Genomic DNA, 11,690 nt, shown 5'->3' with positions numbered 1-11,690 from the left:
TGCTTCCTTGGTGCACCCCCTAGTGGTCTTTGTTCGCAGTCTTATAGTTAAACCTTGATTGTTGTAGCTAATACCAGGGAGGGTTTGACCTCCAGGCCAAGTGGCTATGAGAATCAGCTGTGTCAGCAGTGAGAGAACTTCTGTCCTCTAGGGAGGTGCTAATCTAGCCTTTGCCTGAGGCTATCCGGCAAATGCCTCTGTGCAGGGCTTGGGTGGGGCGGGTCGCACAGGATCAATAGGGTGGGCCGGAGAGAGCAGTTATGGCGGCTCTCAGTCCTGTCCCCAGGGGCTCTGCCTCTCTGAGTCCCAGCAATGGCTGCAAACCTCGGAGAGAAAGCTGCACTCGCTCTGACCGAAGCCAGACAGTCCCGCTTCTCCCGTTTGAGTCTGGGTCCCTAAAGACTCGCCCGGATCTGGAGCTCAGAGTCTGCGACTCCCTCCTGATTGAAAACAACAACCGCGCCCTCCACCGCCAGCCTGCTCCGCGCACTCCGCACCTCAGAATTTGACTTCAGCACTGCGCCTCCTCTGAGTGTCTGTATGCGTTTCTCTTTCCTCCTAGTTGTAGGACTTCCACTCAGCCAGCGTTCCTGTGGTTCTGCGTGATGTCCCTTCCGTTTTTTGGTTTCACTCTTGAAGTAGTTGTTCAAAGCAGCAAACTCCGGCGTTAACCTATGCCGCCATCTTGGTTCTCCACCAGTTAATATTATTTTTAAAGTGGTTTTAACCTTGAATACTCCCTGCAAATGTCCCAGGGACCACCAAGGGTCCCAGGACCACACTCTGAGACTGCTGTTCTGGAGAGAATCTAGAAATCTAGACGCTCTATATAACTCCTTCCAAATCATTCAATTGCATATCTCACCAGCAAGCCTGACACAATTCTACTAATGGAGTCAAGACAGTCTCTTCAATAAATGGTGTTGAGAAAATTGGACAGATACATGCAAAAAATGAAACTAGACCACCAACTTACACCATACACAAAAATAAACTCAAAATGGATAAAGGACTTAAACATAAGAAGGGAAACTATAAAAATATTAGAGGAGCCGAAACCGGTTTGGCTCAGTGGATAGAGCGTCGGCCTGCGGACTGAAAGGTCCCAGGTTCGATTCCGGTCAAAGGCATGTACCTGGGTTGCAGGCACATCCCCAGTAGGAGATGTGCAGGAGGCAGCTGATTGATGTTTCTCTCTCATCGATGTTTCTAACTCTCTATCTCTCTCCCTTCCTCTCTGTAAAAAATCAATAAAATATATTTTAAAAAAATATTAGAGGAATCCACAGGCAGCAAAATCTCAGACATATGTTGAAGCAATATCTTCACCTATACAGCTCCTAGGGCAATGGAATCTAAACAGAAAATAAACAAATTAGACTACATCAAAATTAAAAAAAAAACTACTATACAGCAAAAGAAACCATCAACAAAACAACAAGAAAGCCCCCTGCATGGGAGAACACATATGCCAATGTTATCACCAACATTTAATCTCCAACATTTACAGGGAACTCATATAACTTAACAAAAGGAAGAAACAACCCAATCAAAAAATGGGCAATGGACCTAAATAGATACTTTTCGAAAGAGGATATAAGGAAGGCCAAGAAATGTATGAAAACATGCTCAAAGTCATTAATTATCCAAGAGATGCAAATCAAAACAACAATGAGGTACCATCTCACACCTGCCAGAATGCTATCATCAACAAATGACAAGTGCTGGCAGAGAAAAAGGAACACTCATGCACTGCTGGTGGGAATGCAGACTGGTGCAACCACTTTGGAGAACAGTATGGAGTTCCCTCAAAAAACTAAAAATGGAACTCCCATTTGACCCAGTAATCCCACTTCTAGGAATATATCCCAAGAAACTAGAAACATCAGTCAGAAAGGATATATATACCCCTATGTTCATAGCACAATTTACCATAGCTACGATTTGGAAATAGCCTAAGTGCCCATCAGCAGATGAGTAGATTAAAAAACAGTGGTACATCTACACAACGAAATACTACACTGCAGTAAAAAAGAAGGAATTCTTACCATTTGCAACAGCATGGTTGGAAGTGGAAAGCATTATGCTAAGTGAAATAAGCCAGTCAGAAAAAGATAAATATCACATGATCCACTCATTTTTGGAATATATTGAACAAGATAAACTGATGAACAAAAACAGATCCGGAGACAGAGAAGCATTGATCAGACCCTCAAAACTCAGGGGGAAGGTAGGTGAGGGTGGGGGTAAGAGGAAGCGATCAACCAAAGGACTTGTATGCATGCACATAAGCCTAACCAATGGACACAGACACCAGGCGTGTGAGGGCATGAGTGGGGGGGTTGGGGGGGGCAATGGGGAGATAATGACACATATGTAATATCTTAATCAATAAAGAAAAAAACAAAGAAACTTGGGGAAATTACAGCACTTTCTGCAGAAAGTCAGCCCTTTTTCCCACTAGTAAACTACACCGTATTGACAGCAGTTTCAAAGACCAAGGATCAGAGAGCCAGTTTTGAAAGTTTACTTACACCTCACTATAGATCAAGCTTTCTCAACCTCAGCACTATTGATATCTTGAGTTAAATCATTCTTTGTTCTAGGAGTTGTCCTATGCATTGTAGAATATTTTTCAGCATCTTGGCCTCTATCCACTAGAGGCCAACCCCGCTTCTCCATTGTGACACAGATGTCTCCAGACATCACCAAATGTCCCCTGCAAAGCAAAATTTTACCTGAATGAGAAGCACTGATAAAGACTCAGGAAATCAATGAGAATGGTGAAGGTAGGAGACAAGGTTTTTGGCTCTGACTTGGTCATTTGTATGGATGGCAGTACCTTGAACTGAAATAGAAAATAAAGGGGAAGTGTAATCTTAAGAGGAAAAGACAATGAATTCAAGTTTGTGGTGTTGACTTTCAAATATTCAAGGGCTCTCTCTGAATGGTTAGGACATGGGTAGAGTTATCAGAAGAACTGTCACCAAAAGACTAAAAGCAGAGACTCGCTGGAATCACACTATAACTCTGAGAGAATGTCACGGAATTGGATGTCAGAAAGAAATTCTTTTAGTTTGTTTATTCTGTTCCAGGCACTTCAGAAGATCTCTTATAAATAGTTGTCATTCTGCTAGCATGACCCTTTTACTGATGAGACACTAGATGAGGGAAGTTGAGTAACTGTTCCAAGTCAAAAACAAAACTCCTAAGTGGCTAAGTTTGGTCTGACTCTAGAGTCTAAAGGCTTTTTGTAACCCTTTGCATTCTTTTTTCCCCTGTCTCCTCCCCCCTTCTTTCTTTTTCATTATCAACTATAAATGACTACCATGTGCTGCCTATACATTGAAGTAAGGAATAGATATAGTCTTTTCCATTATGGAGCTTTTAATCTAACAGCAAAGCTAGAAAATTAACAAGGACTAATAAAACGGTTAGTTGTCATTATCAAAACAATCACAGGGCCACAGGGTGAGAAGACCCTTTATCCCAGTCTTATCTCGAAAGGGAAGATCAGGAAGGCTCCCACCAGAAAGTGGCATTTAAACCATGATCATACTGATGAGTAAGAAGTATAAAAAAGAGGAAGGAAAAGTATGTTTTAATCTGAGGGAATATTATGTGTGAAGGATGCCTCTCTCAATTTCTTGCTTAAGTCTAAATTCCTTTATTTTCTTTAATCTTTAAAACCAGTGATATTTATATCAGTTTGTTAATTTTATTACACTATATAACTATGTGGTTGTATTCATTGAAAGTACCTCTCTCTGCATTTCAATTAAATGGTCGCAAAGAGGCACTTATGGCATGGCAGAGCTTTGAAGCCTGGATTGAAATACCAGATCTGTAACTTTCCAGGAGAGAGACATTCAGTAAAGCATTTCCATCCCAATTTTTTTTTTCATTTGTAAAATGGCAATTATAAATATTACATAAATTCACATATATGGAGGTGCTACACTCTTACTAATAACTGGGTTATTATTATTATACCAGGTCAAAGGATCAGCATAAAATGTGAACACAAAAGGTGTATTCAAGAAAAAGCAAATAATCCATTTTAGCTGGAGCCTTGATATTTTATTGCAAGAAGGGACTGAAAAACAAGTTTAAGCCATATGGTGGTGGGTCTTAAGTACCATAGAGAGGAGCTTACTGAATTTAATAGGCAATTTATCCCATGTAGATTGTCACTTTCTATTGCTTGATACTAGAGCAAGAGCCAGTATTTTCTGGGGATCTTTATAGCATCTGGCAATGTCTGTGAAGCTTTATAAATAACAGTATATATGCTATCATTTTCACAACTGATTCAGAAGCAGTTTAAATATTTCCTTAATTTCCAAGTATGCCTGGTTTGAAGTTTGGCTCCAGAAAGCTGTTTACAATTAGAATAACATTTCTGGGACACAGAAAGAGAAATATAAATATTAGCCCAAATTTAGAAATATAAATATCTTAGGATTTTCCAGATATGGTATGTAGTTGTTCAGCCAAGAAGCTTGTGTGTGCTTGTGGGAGGAGAGGGTCACAATAACTAGAAAGATTCGAGGACCAGGAATGTGGCCTTGGTGAATTTGCACTGATGGGCCTCAAGACCCTGAGTTGAACACTGTAAATGACCGTGAGAAAGCAACTGTGAATCAAGTGTCTGGGAATAGGACTCCTAGAAGCCCTGAGTGCTCTGGTCTCAGACACATACAGAGGATCCCACCTAGAAGACCACTTGACTCCTTCTCCTTCTTCTCCTTCTTCATCATCAGTTTTAGAGAGGAAGGAAGGGAGAGAGAGAGGGAGAAACATCGCATGATTGGTTGCCTCCCAAAAGCACCCTAGGGGATTGAACCCACAACTTAAACATGTGCCCTGACCAGGAATCAAACCTGGTACATTATGGTGCACAGGGTGACACTCCAACCATCTGAGCCACAGTGGCAGGGCCTGAGAGTTCTTCTTGAAAAGAACAGACAATCATCTAGTATTATATAAAGAAAATGGGTCCTGGAGGCAGAAGACATGCTTCTGAGGCCCAATAAGCAACTATTAGATCGAACCTTCTACAAGTCACTTCACCACTCTGAGTCTCATTTATATCATCTGTCAAACTGAATAAACTTAGAGCCTTATTCATAAAGTTATTGTTCTGAAAAACAAATAATGTTATACCTTAAATAGAAATTTAGCCAGGCCCATGTTGCTCAGTGGTTGAGCATCAACCTATGAACCAGGAGGTCATGGTTTGATTCCAGGTCAGGGCACATGCCTAAGGTGGTGGGCTTGATCCCCAGTAGGGGGATGCAGGAGGAAGCCAATCAATGATTCTCTCTCATCATTGTTCTTTCTATCTCCCTCTCCCTCTCCCTTCCTCTCTGAAATCAATAAAAATATATTTTTAAAAAATATTTCCATTTCTTTAAGGTATTATATAAAATATAATATGCTTAATAGAAATCACAGACCAGAAAACTCAAAAATGTTATTAAAAACAGGAAATGTTTAATTTTGTTTTGATTTTTTGACAGTATATACACAGGGGTGGAAAAAAGCAGGTTCACAGTTGTAAGTACCTGAAACACAGAGCTTATTCTTGTGTTATTATTTACTAATTATTGTATGATTTATTTGTATTATTTGTCTTGTTATTATATCATTGTTATTATTTCATAACCTTACTTATAATTTTTCCTTTAGACAATGATGGCTGGTAATTTAACCCACTTTTGCATATAAATACACACACACACACACACACACACACACACACACACACACACACACTAAGGGCCCGGTGCACGGAATTCGTGCACGGGGTGGGGGGTCCCTCAGCCCAGCCTACCCCCTCTCACATACTGGGAGCCCTCAGAGGTTGTCCTACTGACAGCTTAGGCCCGCTCCCTGCTCCCCTTGGGAAGTGGGCCTAAGCTGCAGTCTGGCCTCCCTCTGTGGGAGGCGACCAGGCTGATCAGGGGAAGGCACCAGCCCCATCACCCTGCTGCTGCAGCCACTGCCAGTCACCACAGCCACCAAGGTGTTTTCATCAACACAAACTCCAGTCCCTTGACCATGAAAAAATGAAAACTTTCTTTTAGGCATTTTCAAGATGTGTCTTTCATAGGATTTGACATGTCTTTATTATTTTTTTTATCCTCACCTGAGGATATGTTTCCATTGATTTTTAGAGAATGTGGAAGAGAGAGGGAAAGACAGAGAGAAACATCAAAGTGAGAGGAACACTTTGATTGGTTGCCTCCTGCATGAGCCCTGACCTGGGCCCTGGCCAGGGAGGAGCCTGCAACATAGGTACACGCCCTTGGTCAGAATTGAACCCAGACCCTGCGGTCGGCAGGCCTAGGCATTATCCACTGAACAAAACCAGCTAGGGCAGGATATGACATTTCTTAGCCCTCCAGCAGCGGACCTTCATTTTTTTCTCCAGGAGTGTGGTGAAAACCCTAGATCACCTTTTTGGATTCTTCTTACCCAAGTTACTAAGAATATTACCAATGGCATATAGGGAGCTTAGCCAATGAGCGGTCAGAAAAGGTGTTTCCTCTGTAGTTTACTCTGATCGCTGGCTCCGCCCCTGCCCCACTGCAGCCTCTGGCTAAGGCTGCAGGCCTGGGCAGGAGACCCCCAGACCCCTGCAATTGCCAGCTCTGTCCCTGCCCAGGCCCCTGCCATCTCCAGTTCCACCCCTGCCCAGGGCCCTTCAATCGCCGGCTCCATCCCTGCCCCCTACGATCGCCTGCTCCACCCCTCGGCCCCCCTGCCTCCCCCACCACCTGCCTGGCCACCAAGCCTGGACACTTCAGCGGCGGGGCTGAGGGGACTGAGCATCGCCTTCTTGTAGCTATGGGCACTGCCATCTTTGTGACGGAGTGATGGTGTAATGACTAATTTGCATATTACTCTTTTATTATATAGGATATATATATATACTAGAGGCCTGGTGCACAAAAATTTGTGCACTTGGGAGGGTGGGGGGTCCCTCAGCCCGGCCTGTGCCCTCTCACAGTCTGGGACCCCTTGGGAGATAACGACCTGCTGGCTTAGGCCCGCTCCCGGGTGGCAGAGGGCAGGCCCAATCCCTAGGTGCAGCCCCTGGTCGGGCTCAGAGCAGGGCTGATTGGGGAGTTGTGGTGCCGCCCCCTGTCATGCACAGAGCAGGGCGGATTGGGAGGTTGTGATGCCACCCTCAGTCATGCTCAGGGTAGGGCCAATTGGGGGGGTGGGGCACAGCCCCCTGTCACACTCAAGGCAGGGTCAATGGGGAGCTTGCGGTGCCACCCCCTGTCACGCACAGAGCAGGGCCCATAAGGGAGGTTGGAGGGCTCCCCCCTGCCACGCACAGAGCAGGGCTGATCAGGGGGTTGAGGAGCTCACCCCTGTCACTCACAGAGTAGGGCCGATAGGGGAGTTGGGGCACCGCCCCCTGTCACACTCAGGGCAGGGCTGATGGAGAGGTTATGGCTCTACCCCGTCACACACAGAGCAGGGCCTGTGGGAGGGGAGGGTTGGGGCGCCGCACCCTGTCACACACAGAGCAGGGCCGATCAGGGGGTTGGGGCACCGCACCCTGTCACACACAGAGCCACAGGGTGATCAGGGGTTTGGGGAGCTCCCCCCTATCAGGCACAGAGCAGGGCTGATCAGGGGGTTGAGGAACTCCCCCCTGTCACGCACAGAGCAGGGCCCATAAGGGGGGTTGGGGAGCTCCCCCCTGCCATGCACAGAGCAGAGCCGATCAGGGGGTTGAGGAGCTCCCCCCTGTCACTCACAGAGTAGAGACAATAGGGGAGTTGGGGCACTGCCCCCTGTCACACTCAGGGCAGGGCTGATGGAGAGGTTATGGCTCTACTTTGTCACACACAGAGCAGGTCCCATGGGGGGGGGCTGTTGGGGCGCCATCCTCTATCACCCACAGAGCAGGGCCAATCAGGGGGTTGAGGAGCTCCCTCCGGTCACTCACAGAGTAGGGCCAATACGGGAGGTTATGGCTCTACCCCGTCACACACAGAGCAGGGCCGATCAGGGGGTTGGGGCACCACACCCTGTCACACACAGAGCTGCAGGGCGATCAGGGGGTTGGGGAGCTCCCCCCTATCAGGCACAGAGCAGGGCTGATCAGAGGGTTGGGGCGCCTTCCCCTGTCACGAACAGAGCAGGGCAGATAGGGAGGTTGTGGCCCCACCCCCTGTCACACACAGAGCCACAGGGCAATCAGGAGGTTTGGGCGCTGCCCCCTGTCACACTGATCCCAGTGCTGGGAGGCCTCGCGGCTCTGCTGATCCCGGTGCTGGGAGGCATATTACCCTTTTACTATATAGGATAGAGGCCTGGTGCACGGGTGGGGGCTGGCTGGTTTGCCCTGAAGGGTGTCCTGGATGAGGGTGGGGGTCCCCACTGTGGTGCCTGGCCAGCCTGGATGAGGGGATGATGGCTGTTTGCAGCTGGTCACACACCCTTCAGGGTGGGGGTCCCCACTGCGGTTCCTGGCCAGTCTGGGTTAGGGGCTGAGGGCTGTTTTCAGGCTGGCAGGTGACTGAAGCTCCCAACCACTCCTTTCTTTCTTTTCTTTTTTATTTTGGGCCAGCTTTAGCTCTGAGGCTTGTCTCCAGCTCTTAGGCCTCCGCTGCTGAAAGCAGATATCTGGTTTGTTTGGCTTCTATAATCGAAACACTGTTTCAACTCCAGCTCTGCGATCCTGGCTGGTGAAAGCAGGCTTCTGCGGTTTTGTTTGGCTTCTATATTTGTAACAATGTTTCAAACTGCAAGCTCAGAGGCCGGCAGCAGCTGGCAGGGAACGTTGGAGTCCTCCATCCCTGAAGCAAGCAAGCCTCATGTTCGCTTCAAGCTGCCTGGCTGCTGGCCGCCATCTTGGCTGGCAGTTAATTTGCATATCGCCCTGATTAGCCAATGGGAAGGGTAGCAGATGTACGGCTAATTACCATGTTTCTCTTTTATTAGATAGGATACATACATATGTATATATTATTTGAAGCACTTTGGTCTTTTAGTCTCTAAGCTAGCCAAATTTTATTTTAAATACTTATACCTGCCCTAACCGGTTTGGATCAGTGGATAGAGCGTCAGCCTGCAGATTGAAGGGTCCCAGGTTTGATTCCGGTCAAGGGCATGTACCTTGGTTGCAGGCTCATCCCCAGTAGGGGGTGTGCAGGAGGCAGCTGATCGATGTTTCTCTCTCATCGATGTTTCTAAATCTCTACCCTCTCCCTTCCTCTCTGTAAAAAATCAATAAAATATATTTAAATAAATAAATACTTATACTTTTTTCCAATAAAATTAAAAGAAAATTATGATTTTGAAGTCAGATAAATCTCAAATAAAAGCAAAATTTAATCATTGTTTTAAAAGGGGGAGGATGAATTGATGGCATTACACTACTGGCTGAGCCAAAAAACAGAGTTAGAGATGTCCAGCATGTAGGTAGTTCTTGCACAACGTGTTTTTTAGAATTTAGGATTCTCTTCCTAACCTGAGAAGGAAAGAAGAGCCTAGAGTTCAGGAAGTATTTAAAATTAACTTTAAGGACCTTTCCTGTCCAGGGACCTACATTCATTGCGGCACCACTTTCACTAAATTATAAATAGTATCTCAGTATTGTATTTTGTATTTCTATGAAAATAGATAAATGGATGTTTTTTGTCTTAAGAATTTTGCTCAATGTCATGAATAAAAGAATTTATTCAGTAGGTATGTACATCTTCATGTATAAGATATTTACAAATCTTTCTTAACCCCCTTGCAAGTGATTCAAAAGTGTCTGTTTTCATGCAGTCTGAGTATTATATTTTTCAACATTCACCTCAAATCTTTGAAAAAATCTTATAAGAAAAAAATAATTTAATTTATTTCATTAGTAAATATTTGAAAAAATTGGATAAATAGTTATGAAAATTAACTGACAAGAAACAACAAGGAAGAGAATTAAACTATCTGAAGAATGAATTAATGTCTGGGGTGGATAAGGTAAAGCTAAAAATAGATGGGAAGTTCAAACGGGATTTAAAAACCAGAGCACTTTTTAAACCAAGATACAGATCATTTAATAATACAAGAAGAGGAATTAAGGAAATGCAAAAACAGAATTAGGAAAAAAATAAAACTGGCCATACACAACTCATTTTATGGGCCCAATGACCAATAAAAGAAAAGTATAATAGTTCCATGCCACTTTCTATCTTGCACTTAAACCTAGATTTTATTTCCATTTTGTGGCCTGGCCTCCCTTCTGCCCTTTGGACTTGGCATGGGCACCTGGATTCCTTGGCTTTGAACTTTTTTGTACACTGAAGACTTTGACTCATACTCGCTTTTCCAATTCATTGCTCTTGGATCCCTTGGGTAATACCTTTTGGGCTGAACCTTGCCCTTATTTCACACCGCAAGGTTGATGTGCAACACTCACATGGGTGTTGTGAGGACGTATTTGGATAGTTTGTATAAAAGGGGTAATGATGAGTAAAGTTATGTGAATTCTTGAGCTTCGCATCGTTTTCCCAGTAGTACTTGTATATATAGACAGCAATGACTCTTAATAATTATAATTATCTGTCATCACTCCCAAGCATGATTCTTTGTCTTTATTACGTGCAATTCTAAATGCAAAGGCCTAAACCACCCATCTACTCAATTCGCTCCTTTAAGATATAGCTTGAATATCACCTCTTTTACTGTGCCTGCCTTGATTCACCCAGGCTGCTTGCTAGTTGCTCTGTTCTCTGCCTCTCTGTGGTTGAAGCAAAGACCAGCAAATGCCATGTTGTTTTGTAATGTTTTCAATTCAATATTCATCCCTACTGCCATGCTATGAATTCCCTCTGCTTTGCCAAACCAGGGGAACTGCTCTGCATACAGCAAGTCCTAAGTAAACCCTTCCTAAGTAACTGTTTAGTGTAGCCAATGAGGAAAGCAAAGCAAGAAATGTCACCTTCATTCCTTAGAATAGTGAAGTATGAGGTATAGGAGACGAAGAGGCCTGCCCAGGGGTCACCTAGCAGGCAACATCAAAGCTGGGACTCGAGTTCAAATCCTCTGAAATTAATCATAGGATTCTTTCCCTTCAGAATATTGTCTTCAAATCTAAATGGGATGATAGAACAGTTAAAGAATAGTCATAGAGAACTAGTGGCCAAAACCTTAGACACATAGCATCAGTGTATGAAGTGTTCTGTGTTTGTATGCTCAAAACAAATGTTTCTAAGGTTAGTATTTTACTTGTGTTTAATTACATAAGAGAAAACATTATATTCTCCCTGAGCTTCTACTGAGGGGTGAGGTAGTGAACAATCAGTATATAAAACTTGTGGCATCAAAGAAGTTCCTGACTGGTAAAAAGGCTCACACTTTTTTACATTTTGTCAGTCTGTTGCTATGCGTTTATGGTCATGTTCAATTTGTACATTGTTTTATGCATATTTTAAGTGGAAATTCCTTAGAGCAGGTGTTCAAAGTAGGTTTATATAATATTTATCCCACTTTACACATCAAAAATTCAAAATACAGAGGTTATAGAGCTATTCAGGAGCAGTCTTGGGCATGCATCATTTTCTTGGCTCACTGAACCAGATAAGATGGCAAAGAGCAGTTTTATAACTAAGACTCCTCTTCCATCCAGAGTGCCCACAGACTCTGTCCTGGGGAGTGAAGTTTATTTATTCACAAATATC

This window comes from Myotis daubentonii, chromosome 3 (assembly GCF_963259705.1).
Source record: "Myotis daubentonii chromosome 3, mMyoDau2.1, whole genome shotgun sequence".
Lineage (NCBI taxonomy): Eukaryota > Metazoa > Chordata > Mammalia > Chiroptera > Vespertilionidae > Myotis > Myotis daubentonii.
This window is presented reverse-complemented; position numbering follows the sequence as displayed.